The 10,857-nt window shown below is 43.2% G+C and overlaps 1 long non-coding RNA gene across 1 annotated transcript; it reads left to right on the top strand.

The window, feature by feature from the left end:
- Window positions 1-1,260: 1,260 nt before the first annotated feature.
- Window positions 1,261-3,511, top strand: LOC148802927 (uncharacterized). Its single transcript, XR_016081449.1, has 4 exons — window positions 1,261-1,410; window positions 1,668-1,790; window positions 1,873-2,505; window positions 2,768-3,511. It is a non-coding gene; the product is annotated as an uncharacterized LOC148802927 (long non-coding RNA).
- Window positions 3,512-10,857: the final 7,346 nt, after the last annotated feature.

Genomic DNA, 10,857 nt, shown 5'->3' with positions numbered 1-10,857 from the left:
TTGACTGCATACTTTGTGATGCTTGGACGGTCTCATATTTCCTGGAAAACCAAAAAGCAACATACCGTCTCACGTTCATCTGCAGAAGCAGAGTACAGGTCCCTAGCTGTCGCGACGTGTGAACTGAAGTGGTTGAAGAGTGTTTTACGTGACCTTGGAGTCGAACATCCCAGACCTATGAAATTGCATTGTGATAGTCGTGTCATTATTTATATTGCAGCTAATCCGGTATTTCATGAGCGCACCAAACATATAGAGGTTGATTGTCACTTTGTTCGTGATGCCTTACAAGACCGGACTATTGAGACTACTCATGTAAGGACTTATAATCAGTTGGCAGATATTTTGACAAAGGCACTTGGCCGATGACAGTTTGATTTTCTTCTTCGCAAGTTGGGCATACGTGACCTACATGCTCCAACTTGAGGGGGAGTAATAGAGATATTGTAAGATATTTAGAGAGATTTTGTGCATATGGACTTTTAGGAAGTTGCTAATTTTGTGTATATGGACTTTTTGGAAATTAGAGTTTTAGGAAATTGCTATTTTTTTAGTCTTGCTAGTTTCATTCTTGATGTATTTGTATATATATGGGCAGTTTGCTCCATTGAAAGGCAGAACATTACCATTCTTTTGGACGACGATCTTTGCAATTATTCTTTATGGGAGAGTGAGCTTTCTCCAAATGGTAGATTAGCCAAAGATGTAATCCAAATGAAAGGAAGTGCATCTCCGCATACACCATTCAAGTGTAGGAAGTGGTGTATGCCGAGGTGCACTTCCATTCATTTGATAATACGTCATGAGAGTCCTGATAATGCCCTATGTGTGAAGCAACGTCTATGCCGAGGTGCACTTCCATTGTCATGAGGGTCGTGAGAATGCCCTAGGTGTGAAGCAACGCCAGTCCTGATGATCTAAATATAAATAATAGATTTTTTTCTTTTTCCAATCCCTACAATTTTTATTGTTCACACGCTACTTATCTAGGCTTGGGCATTATCAGGACCCTCATCACGTATTATCAAATGAGATGCACTTCCATTCATTTTAGATCATCAGGACTGACGTTTCTTCACACCTAGGGCATTATCAGGACCCTCATCACGTATTATCAAATGAATGGAAGTGCAGGAAATCTGGACTCTAGATAAACAACGTGTGAACAATAAAGATTGTAGGGATTGGAAAAAGAAAAATATCTATTATTTATATTTAGATCATCAGGATTGATGTTGCTCCACTACAAGGTGTTCTCAATTCTTTGACCTTGGAGGGAGAAGAAATTAGTGGAAGGACGAAGGAGCTGGGAATCATGTACGCTGTGGCATGCAGGGGAAACAACACTCTTGTAAGATCACTATATCCTGAAAAAGATTGATGGCATCGGGTTCCTCGATACTCTCCTTGGTACATTTCTATATTGTCTAAGCACATGCACCTCATTTTCCTTGAAAATTGCAACCCTGAAAATTTTGACCCAAAATGGGATTAGTCCCCATTGCAACACAGGGTCACAGACACGTCTGTAATTTCATGATGTGCTTAATTTAATTACATGGCTAGTGTGTCTTTGTTGTTTTGAGCTTAACATAACGTAAATTTCCATTTTGCTTTCCTTTCTGGCGTTTTTGTTGATTTCATTTCTTGTGTATATGCATGTCAAGGTCAATATCAATCTACTACACGACTGAAACATTACCTGGCGTTTCATATCCTGCAGCAACGCGTTAGGTCTGTGTCTGTGTTTTTTTGCGGGCTTTATAAGTTTTTTTTCTACCGAAAAAAAGGTAATCTAGCTTTCATTAGGCTGGTTCAGTTTCATGGTTTTGTGCATTATTATTAGACTGTCTTGATGTCTTTTCTATCTAGGGTCTCAGTGCTTGACTGTTGTCGGGAGAAGAAATTAAGTAATGGATAGAACTCCAACAGATACTATGGACAGAACCTGGATAGATGATGCAGCTCAGGCAGGAAATATAGAACTCTTGTATGAGTCGCTCAGGCGTGATAACAATATCCTTGAGAAGCTTGTTAACAACATCAGGTTCCTTGGTACTCCTTTACATTTATCTGTATCAATGGGGCATACCGCTTTTTCTATGGAACTTGCCGCCCTGAAGCCTTCACTCACGAGAAAGCTAAATGAAGATGGATTAAGTCCCATTCACATTGCTTCCCGGAACGGGAATATTGATATTGTGAAGGGACTGTTGAGAGTAGATGGTGAGCTCTGCCAAGTTAAGGGCAAAGGGATGATGACTCCCCTTCACTGTGCAGCCAGCGCAGGAAGCGTCCCCGTTTTGGGCGAATTTCTAAGTGCATGCCCAGAAAGTATTGCAGACTTGACAGTTTACGACAAGACTGCTCTTCACCTTGCCTTAGAAAACAACCAGTTTGATGCCTTTAAGTTTTAAACGTCGCAACAGGGAGGAGATCTTAAGTTGGAAGGACAGCGACGGGAACACTGTTTTACACATATCAACCTCGAGAAGACAAACCCCGGTAAAATCCGTAAAATTTAAGCTGTGTTAAGTGAGGTCTTTGTTTTGATACCATCTCAAAAGAACCATTCAACCTAAAAAGATTAAATTGTTAAATGAGGTTCTTGAATAGACTTTATTCTCTAACATAGTTTTCGATTCTTGGCTGCAATAACCGTATGCCAGGCCTTGATGAATAGTCCATTATGGCCGGTGTTGCTCCCTGAATGGGATGTTGTTTTAAGACCGGTTCTATAAATGCATGCTTACATTTGGCTGTGCAGATGGTAGAATATTTGCTTGACAACATTGAGAAGGCGGATGTCAATGCCGTGAATGCAGAGGGTCTTACTGCCCTGGGGGTTTTGCTGAGATCACAAAGACAACCGGACGATGCAGTAATAGAAAATACTCTTCGCCGTCGTCGAGCCTCTGATACTGGATCGTCCCAGCCACAACCACCTACAAGTGATGAGGTCCTCAAAAGTATCCCCAAGGGCATTCGATCAAGCTGGACAGATTACTTCAAATTCCAGCCAGGCAAAGAAGCTCCAAGCGATGTCCGGAATGCACTGTTGGTGATTGTTGCTTTGATTACTATAGCAACTTTTCAAGCTGGAATCACTCCTCCTGGTGGCCTTTGGCAGGAAGATTCGTCCAATCCCAACGACTCCAGTACGGTATACCTAGAGAGACCATATACCGCTGGTACTTCAATTTTGGCTACTAAAGATCGCCAAATGTTCTATTACTTCGTGGGATGCAACACAATTGGGTTTTTATTGTCTTTGCTCATGCTCTTTCACCTTACAAAAGAATTCCCTGCACGTACAGAACTCGTAATCGCCATGTTTGCGATGATGCTCACTTATTCTGGATCAATATCTTTCATCGGGCCTTCTAGTCCGGGGGGATATATAACTAACGTAATTGTGAGCCTCGCTGTACTGTTCACTTACTACATCTTTGTATATTATATTAAGATAAATAAAAGGTGGAAATAGCTGAAGGTTTCTGGACATGTTTTATAAATGAGGATAGGAATTGTAATTTTAATATTATTATTAATTTCCTTTTCACAAAGAAAATTACTAGTATCAAATTTCTCATTTTAATTTCATATTCAGAGGTACTAATTCTCATTTTCTCTGATTAAATTTCATATTTAAATTATCATTGTTTTTCAATATGAACTTTCATTATTTAAATCTAGGGAATAAATAGGAAGTCGGAGCACTGTTTACGTTATATTGTATTAAAGTGTGGTGGAAAAAAATTAAAGGAAAAATAAAAAATGTATAGAGAGAAGAAAAAGAGGATGAAAAGACAAATTTACATGTACGTACGTACGTACGTACGTATGTATGTATGTACGTACGTACGTACGTACGTATGTATGTATGTATGTATGTATGTATGTATGTATGTATGTATGTATGTATGTATGTATGTATGTATGTATGTATGTATGTACGTATGTATGCATTTAATATTCATTACTTAGTTATGATATCATAGATTGACCCATTTGACCCGTAATGTTAGATCATTGACATACCTACCATCTAGATATAGAAATGGTTTCATTTTCAAATTGGCTTTAAATTTTGCTTTTCATTTATATCATTGATAAAATAATTATTATTTATTATATCATTTATATCATTGGTTTTAAATTGATGATGTGCGATCTGGAAGCTCCTAGTTGGAAGGTTGCCTGGACATGCTCACGTGGTGAGCTGGATCAAACTACAAAGCAGGGATCAGAGAGATCGGGGTGGGTGACCCGATGAGGTTGCTCCAATGCTTAGTTAGTATTCTTGTTGTAGTTGCAAGCTAAAGATTGAGTGCTAGAGAGCTTGAATGTAAGTAATTGCGCATACTTGGGCCCTGGAGGGGTTGTTGCCCTTATATAGCTGAACTGTCGTGGGTCTTACGAAAAGGTTTTGGGATTTTCGGCTTGAGTATATGAGATTCGTTTCCACTTTAGTCGGGGATTAATGTACCAGCCAATGAAATCTATCGTTACCGCCCGATCCGGACGGAGAGAGGATAAGACCTGCCATTATAAGGTGTGAGGTTCAGAGTCCGCTGGGAAGCTTCTGGAGTCGATTACGTGTCACTTTAGTTCTTGGGCTTCAAATTGGCTTTATACCAAGGTGGTAATGAGGTGACTTTTTACCGAGGTGACTTTTTGCCAAAGTGTTTTTGTGCTAAGGTGGCTATATCAAGGTGACCGAACACCCAAGCTCTGAAAAATGTTGACTAGGCTCCTCTTGCTGAGTTATCATCCTACGAGTAGATGGCATCCATATGACCTTTACTTACTAGGTCATGCCAAATTACCTTTCATCAATTGCCCCCCACTCCTCGTGCCAGGGATCCTGACCTGGCGCAGAGCAAGACGAGCCTAGGTGGATTTGGCATGAAGTCTAGGTGATATGGAGGGTAGACCGTTAGTCAGACCTATTCGACCATTTGGCTCAACAAAGAAGTGACCCAGATCGCATATCAAGTACATGCAAACGTCAAGCCGATTGCAGTCTTTGTAGACGTCAAAACGTGCGCTAAACTGATTTCAACCTTGGAAAGCGTGCATTCGGTTTTCCTAGGAGCCGTTGGATCGCACAAATCTCGACCGTTGATTCCCAAATATACTGGTTATAAATAGGGGCTGAAGGGCCCATTTTCTTCACCACAAAACCGCGAATCCAAAGTCCTTGAGGTCGCGTTCAAGTATCCCAGCTCTGTGTTAGCTATTCCTGGGTCCGAGGTTGTCTTGTTTCATTCGGTCTTCTTTTGGTGAGTTCATCTCCCTTTGCTTTTGATTCCGTTGTCCTTTCCATTAGTATGTCTAGCCTTATCTTAGGTAGCCTTCTAGATAGGAGCGGCAAGTCCACTGGGGCCGAGGTAGGGACCTTGGCACAGACTGTAGAGCCTCATCCTGCCAAGGTGGGTACTTTGGCACAGGATGTAGGCTCTAATCCGTCCGAGGTGGACTCACCTCTATGAGAGCGAGAAGACTTTGGCAAGTCAGCCTCCACCTCATAGTGAGGTAGCCTGCCGGACAGCTTTGATCTGTTTACAATGACAGTGGACAGACTCCTATCTTTAGTAGGTCAGTACAGACTTCCCAATGACTTTTTATATAGTGTTCCCTTAGGCAACTTTCCTTGGGATCATGGTCACGATGAGATCGTGGTCTTCGAGGATCAGGTCATAGCTGGGCTGCATCTTCCACTCCATCCATTCATAACTGAAGTTGTTAAGTTCTTTGACATCGCCATAGGCCAGCTACATCTAAACTCCATCCGTAACATCATAGGTACCATTGCCCTTTTCCACGATTACAACCAACCTCAAGACCTCGACATCTTTTCTTCAATCTTTTCCATCAAAAAGAACTCGGCCTGTGTTCTACCTGAGTACAGGAAAAGTTACTAACAAGGTCTCGATTACAACCGACCTCTAGATCTCAACATCATTTCTTCGTAGCTGGGCTGTTGCACGATCTCCCTAACAAGGTTCCGACCTAGAAGATACGCTACTTCATGGTTTGTAACACCAACGGGTGGCCTTTCTGACTCACTAGAGGGTAGCCATCTAGGACCCCGACGTCAAATTGGAATCAAAGATAAGGGAGGAGGTCCGATCTTGGGCAAAGCTCAACCTGAAGTTCAAAAACTTCGTAACTGAGGAGAAGCTTGTGCAAGACAGTCTAAGCTCTCCCGGTAGGTCACTAACTATTGTACCTTTTTTCTATTTGTTTTACTTTGTTGTTGTATTTGACTTAGTTCATCACTTGTTGTAGTTGCGATGGATGATATCCCCAAAAGAGGAAGAAGAAGAAGAGGGCCTACAAGAAGGCTCGCCTCTACAACGAAACCACCACCTTTGACGTCGCCGCCTTTGCCCTCGAACACCCACCCATCACCAAATAGCCTCTTGTGAACGACTTGGTTGAGGAGGACCTAGGCAAGGGCACTCCACCCTGTGTGCCCGAGGTAACCACCTCTTTGGAGACTCAACCTGTACCAACGACCGCCACTTCTTCGAGTAGCGATACTTCAATCCAGAGCATTTTGACTCTAAAGTTTGGCCTTCTCAAGAGCAAGGACATGGCATTTGCCGAGGAGGTAGCTCGTTGGGCTGAATTGCTGGTTGCACAACTCGGGGCCAGAGTGGCCATATACTACATGGTGATAGGTATTCTATTCTTTGGGCTACTTTATACTTAGATTTTTTTCATACTGATAGTTGTTTTCTTCTTTTGGCAGGTGAACTCCTCAATCCACGCCCTAGTCTACTAGTCCGAGGTGAACTTAAAGTGAGCTCTTGAAGCCGAGGAATCTTCTTGAAGTGCCAACTCCAAGCTCAACTTAGCTTGTAGCGAGATCAACCAACGGAAGAATGATGTGCGAGCCAAGAATGAGTTATTAACTCTAGTGATGGCGGAGAAGAAGGAGCTCGAAGTGGAGAAGTAGCAGCTTGAGGAGAGCGAGGTGGATTTGACGAGGGAGAACAAGAACCATGAGGCACTAGTGAAGGAGCGGACAGAGATTCTGCTCCAGGCGATGGAGTATGCCAAGGCTAAGGCTGTAGAGGAGTATAAGTCTTCGGTGGAGTACCTTGAGAAGATGGTTGAGGTCGGGACAGTAGGCTACCGCAAGGGATTTATGCTCAGTAGGTGGTTGACACGGTGTGAATTTCCCCACCTTGACCTCAGCGCCATCACGACATTTAAGATCACGAAGGAGATGATGGTCGAAGCCGCACAGGAGTCGGACTCTAAGGAGGAGAGCGGCGGCGACCTTCTCGATGATGATACAGCGAGAGAGGGAGTTGACGCCACTGAGGACCACATGTAGACAGATCCGCTCACTAACACTTCTGCCGGGAATGAGGAGCCTTGAACTGATTGATGCCTCTTTTCTTGGACCCCCTTTGTAAATACTTGATGCCTGAGCCTCCGAGCTCGGATAAATAGTTGTAATCCCTTCTTTCATTTTTACCATGTACTCGGAGTGCTTTATCAATAGGATACGAGTATTTTGCCAAACTCCTTTTGTTTAAAATTTTTCTAATTGTAGATTTCTCTCGAGCTCGCGAGCTAAACCATATAGGACCGAAATTTTTCTAAGTATAGATTACTCCCGACTTCGGGATTACTCCCAAACTCAAATAGGAATAATCGTTATTGTATGCCGGGGTGAGCAGACAATATAGGGTGTACATGCCCGACCTATCTGCACCCAGCTACTTTTCCTTAACCATGCCAAAGCAACCGGATTTTAATGAGCCCGTGCCAAAGAGGTGACTGGGCCTTAAATCGTGTCGAGGTCCCTTGTCATCTCGACACCATAGCCCTTAGGCTTCTGGGAGTGACTTAAGTTTTACAAGTAGTATCTCCTTAGGGACTTGGTCATTTTTTGCTTGTACTGAGGTTTACAAGTGGTATCTCCTTAGGTTGTCGATATTCCAAGCTCGAGGTACCTGCTTCCCTTCCATGGTCTCAAGCTCGTAGGTTCCTTCTTTGAACACCCGTCTCACCCGGTAAGGATCTTCCCAATTCTAACCGAGCTTACCCACGTCGGGCTTAGGTAACATTACCTTACGAAGGACCAGGCCGCCACTCTGAATAGTCACTTCTTGACCCGGGCATTATAATACCGAGCTACTCGCTACTGGTAAGTTGTAGTTCGAATGGGGTCCAGATCGCGTACCTCTTCGATGTGGTCTAAGTTAGTTATGAGCTCGTCGTCGTTTGTCTCTTTGTTGTAGGCTTCGAACTGTAATGTTGGTACTTTAATCTTTGTTGGGATAGCAACTTCCATCCCGTATGTGAGGTTGAAGGGCATCTCGCCAGTCACCGTCTTGATAGTAGTCCGGTAGACCCAAAGGACACGGGCAACTTGTCCACCCACAACCCTTTAGCTCGCGCAAGGCAAGCTTTCAGTCCATGGGGGATAGCCTTGTTCATTACTTCGGCCTATACGTTTGCTTGTGGATGTGCTACTGAATTGAAGTTTTGTTGAATCCCTATCTTAGTGCACTAGTTCAAAAATTTGATGTCTTCAAACTACTTTTTGTTATCCGAAATCAAGACTTAGTGTAGTGCAAAACAGCACACGATGCTTTTCTAGAAGAAATTCTACATATTCTGGGCTGTAATGGTTACAAATGATTCAGCTTCCACCCACTTCGTGAAGTAGCCCATTGCCATGATCAAGAACTTCCTCTACCCAGTTTCTGGTGGAAAAGGACTGAAGATGTCGATTCCCCACTACACGAAGGGCCATGGGCTAGTAAGATACTTCAAATCTATAGCAGGTTGATGGGGGATGTTGGTGTGCCTCTGACATCTATCGCATTTCATAACAAGATCGAATGTGTTTGCCTTCATTGTGGGCCAATAGTAGCCCTGCATTAATGCCTTCTGTGCGAGGGCCCTACCCCCTAAGTATCCTCTGTATAAACCTTCAGGGATATCACGGAGTATGAGCTCAGCTTCTCAATGTCGCAAGCAACATAGGTAGGTGAGCATGATGGATCTCCTGTACAACTATCCGTTTATGAGGACATACCGGGCATATTGATGCTCAACCCTTCGAGCTGCATTGCATTTTGCAGGTAGGGTCCCATGGAGCAGATAATCAACAAGTGGGTCTATCCAGCTCGGTTCTGCTTACAACATAAGAGCGACCTCTTCTACCCCCCCCCCCCCCGAGAATGCTGGGCCGAGGTAGGTCCTCTATATGCACAGTTCACATAGTGTTGTCGCTTGTACTTGCTAATCGTGATTAGGCACCGGCCTTAGCGTTCTTGGACCTCGGAATATGCTTAATGAAACAAGAGTTGAAGCTTGGTAGGATCTCTCTAACTTTGGTTAAGTAGGTTGTCATAGTTGAGTCACATGCTTCATAGTCACCATTGATTTTGTTAACCACCAGTTGAGAATTGTTGTAGATGATGAGGTGTTTTATTCCCATTTCCGTCGCTAAGTTTAGCAAGGCAATTAGCACTTCATACTCCGCCTCGAATACGAACCGGAGAGTGTATTCCAGTTTCACCTCGCTTAGGCCATATAGTATCAGTTTCGCACCGCTTCCTCATTGGTTGGACGAGCTGTCAGCATGGAGGATCCAGGACTCCTCGTCCCAGGTTAGTACTAGTCTGACCTAGACCGGTATTGCACGTCACGACGCCTCTGTCGTCTTAGCAGGCTTAGTTAGTTCAAGGGCCGGTGTGCTGAACGTGCATTCTACTATGAAGTCCTTCCAGACTTGGACTTTGATTGCTGGCCATGGCTCGAACCGTATGTCGTACGTGCTAAGCTTGATGGACCACTTTGTCAATCTACCTGACACCTCGGGCTTAAGTAGGATGTGCCTCAAAGGTCTATTAGTAAGGATAATGATGGTATGGGCTTGGAAGTATGGGTGTAGTTTCTGAGTTGCTACCACTAGCGCGTACACTAGCTTCTCGATATCGGGGTATCCGGTTTCTACATCTTGCCACACTTTACTTACATAGTAGATGGGTCATTGAACCCAATCTACCTATCTGATTAGTACCAAGCTAACCACTTCGTCACTCACGAAGAGGTACAACTTCAACACATCTCCTTCCTCAAGTCGGGTTAAACCTGAGGCAGTACTTAGGTACATTTTCAGCTCATGCAAGATGGCACTCTTCAATCCAATAGAAAGTTTCATTCTTTTTAATTTCTTTAAAAAAGGGGAGGTAGCGACTTGTTGATTTAGACATAAATCAATTTAAGGCAGCTACCCAGCCAGTTAGTTGTTGCTCCTCCTTGATTTTCAGGGGTGGTTGCATTTCTAAGATGACCATGATTTAGTCTGTGTTTGATTCATTGCCACGTCGGTTCATTATGTAACCAAGGAAATTGCCCGACGGTACCTCGAAAACACACTTATTTGGGTTTAACTTCATGTTGTATTTCCTTAAAATTTGAAAAACATCTAAATCGTCAATTAATGATCTAAAAATTGGGTATTCAAGACCATGTCATTAGCATAATATTAAGGCTGTTCATAAGAATGCCCAACCCGACCAAACCGACCAATCCGGACCGACCCAACCCAAGTCGATCGGGTTTTCATCAGCACCAGTTGGTTTCGGGTTGGGCAAATTCATAACCCAATGTATTGGGTCAGTTTCGGTTTTCTTGTTTGAAAACCGAAACTGACCTGAACCGAACCAATTAGTCTTCTAGTTCCTACTTAACTAGTCTTCTAGTTCCTACTTATTGATTTTATTCTTTACCTGAATTGAATTCATATTTATCTTGGACAGCAACTAATTCAGATTTACATGAAGATTTATCTTGGACTCTGAATTGAATTCAGATGGT

This window comes from Nelumbo nucifera, chromosome 1 (genome assembly GCF_055504915.1).
Source record: "Nelumbo nucifera cultivar China Antique chromosome 1, China Antique-T2T, whole genome shotgun sequence".
Classification (NCBI taxonomy): Eukaryota; Viridiplantae; Streptophyta; class Magnoliopsida; order Proteales; family Nelumbonaceae; genus Nelumbo; species Nelumbo nucifera.
The sequence above is the reverse complement of the archived record's forward strand: the minus strand, read 5'-3'. Positions and strand labels throughout refer to the sequence as shown.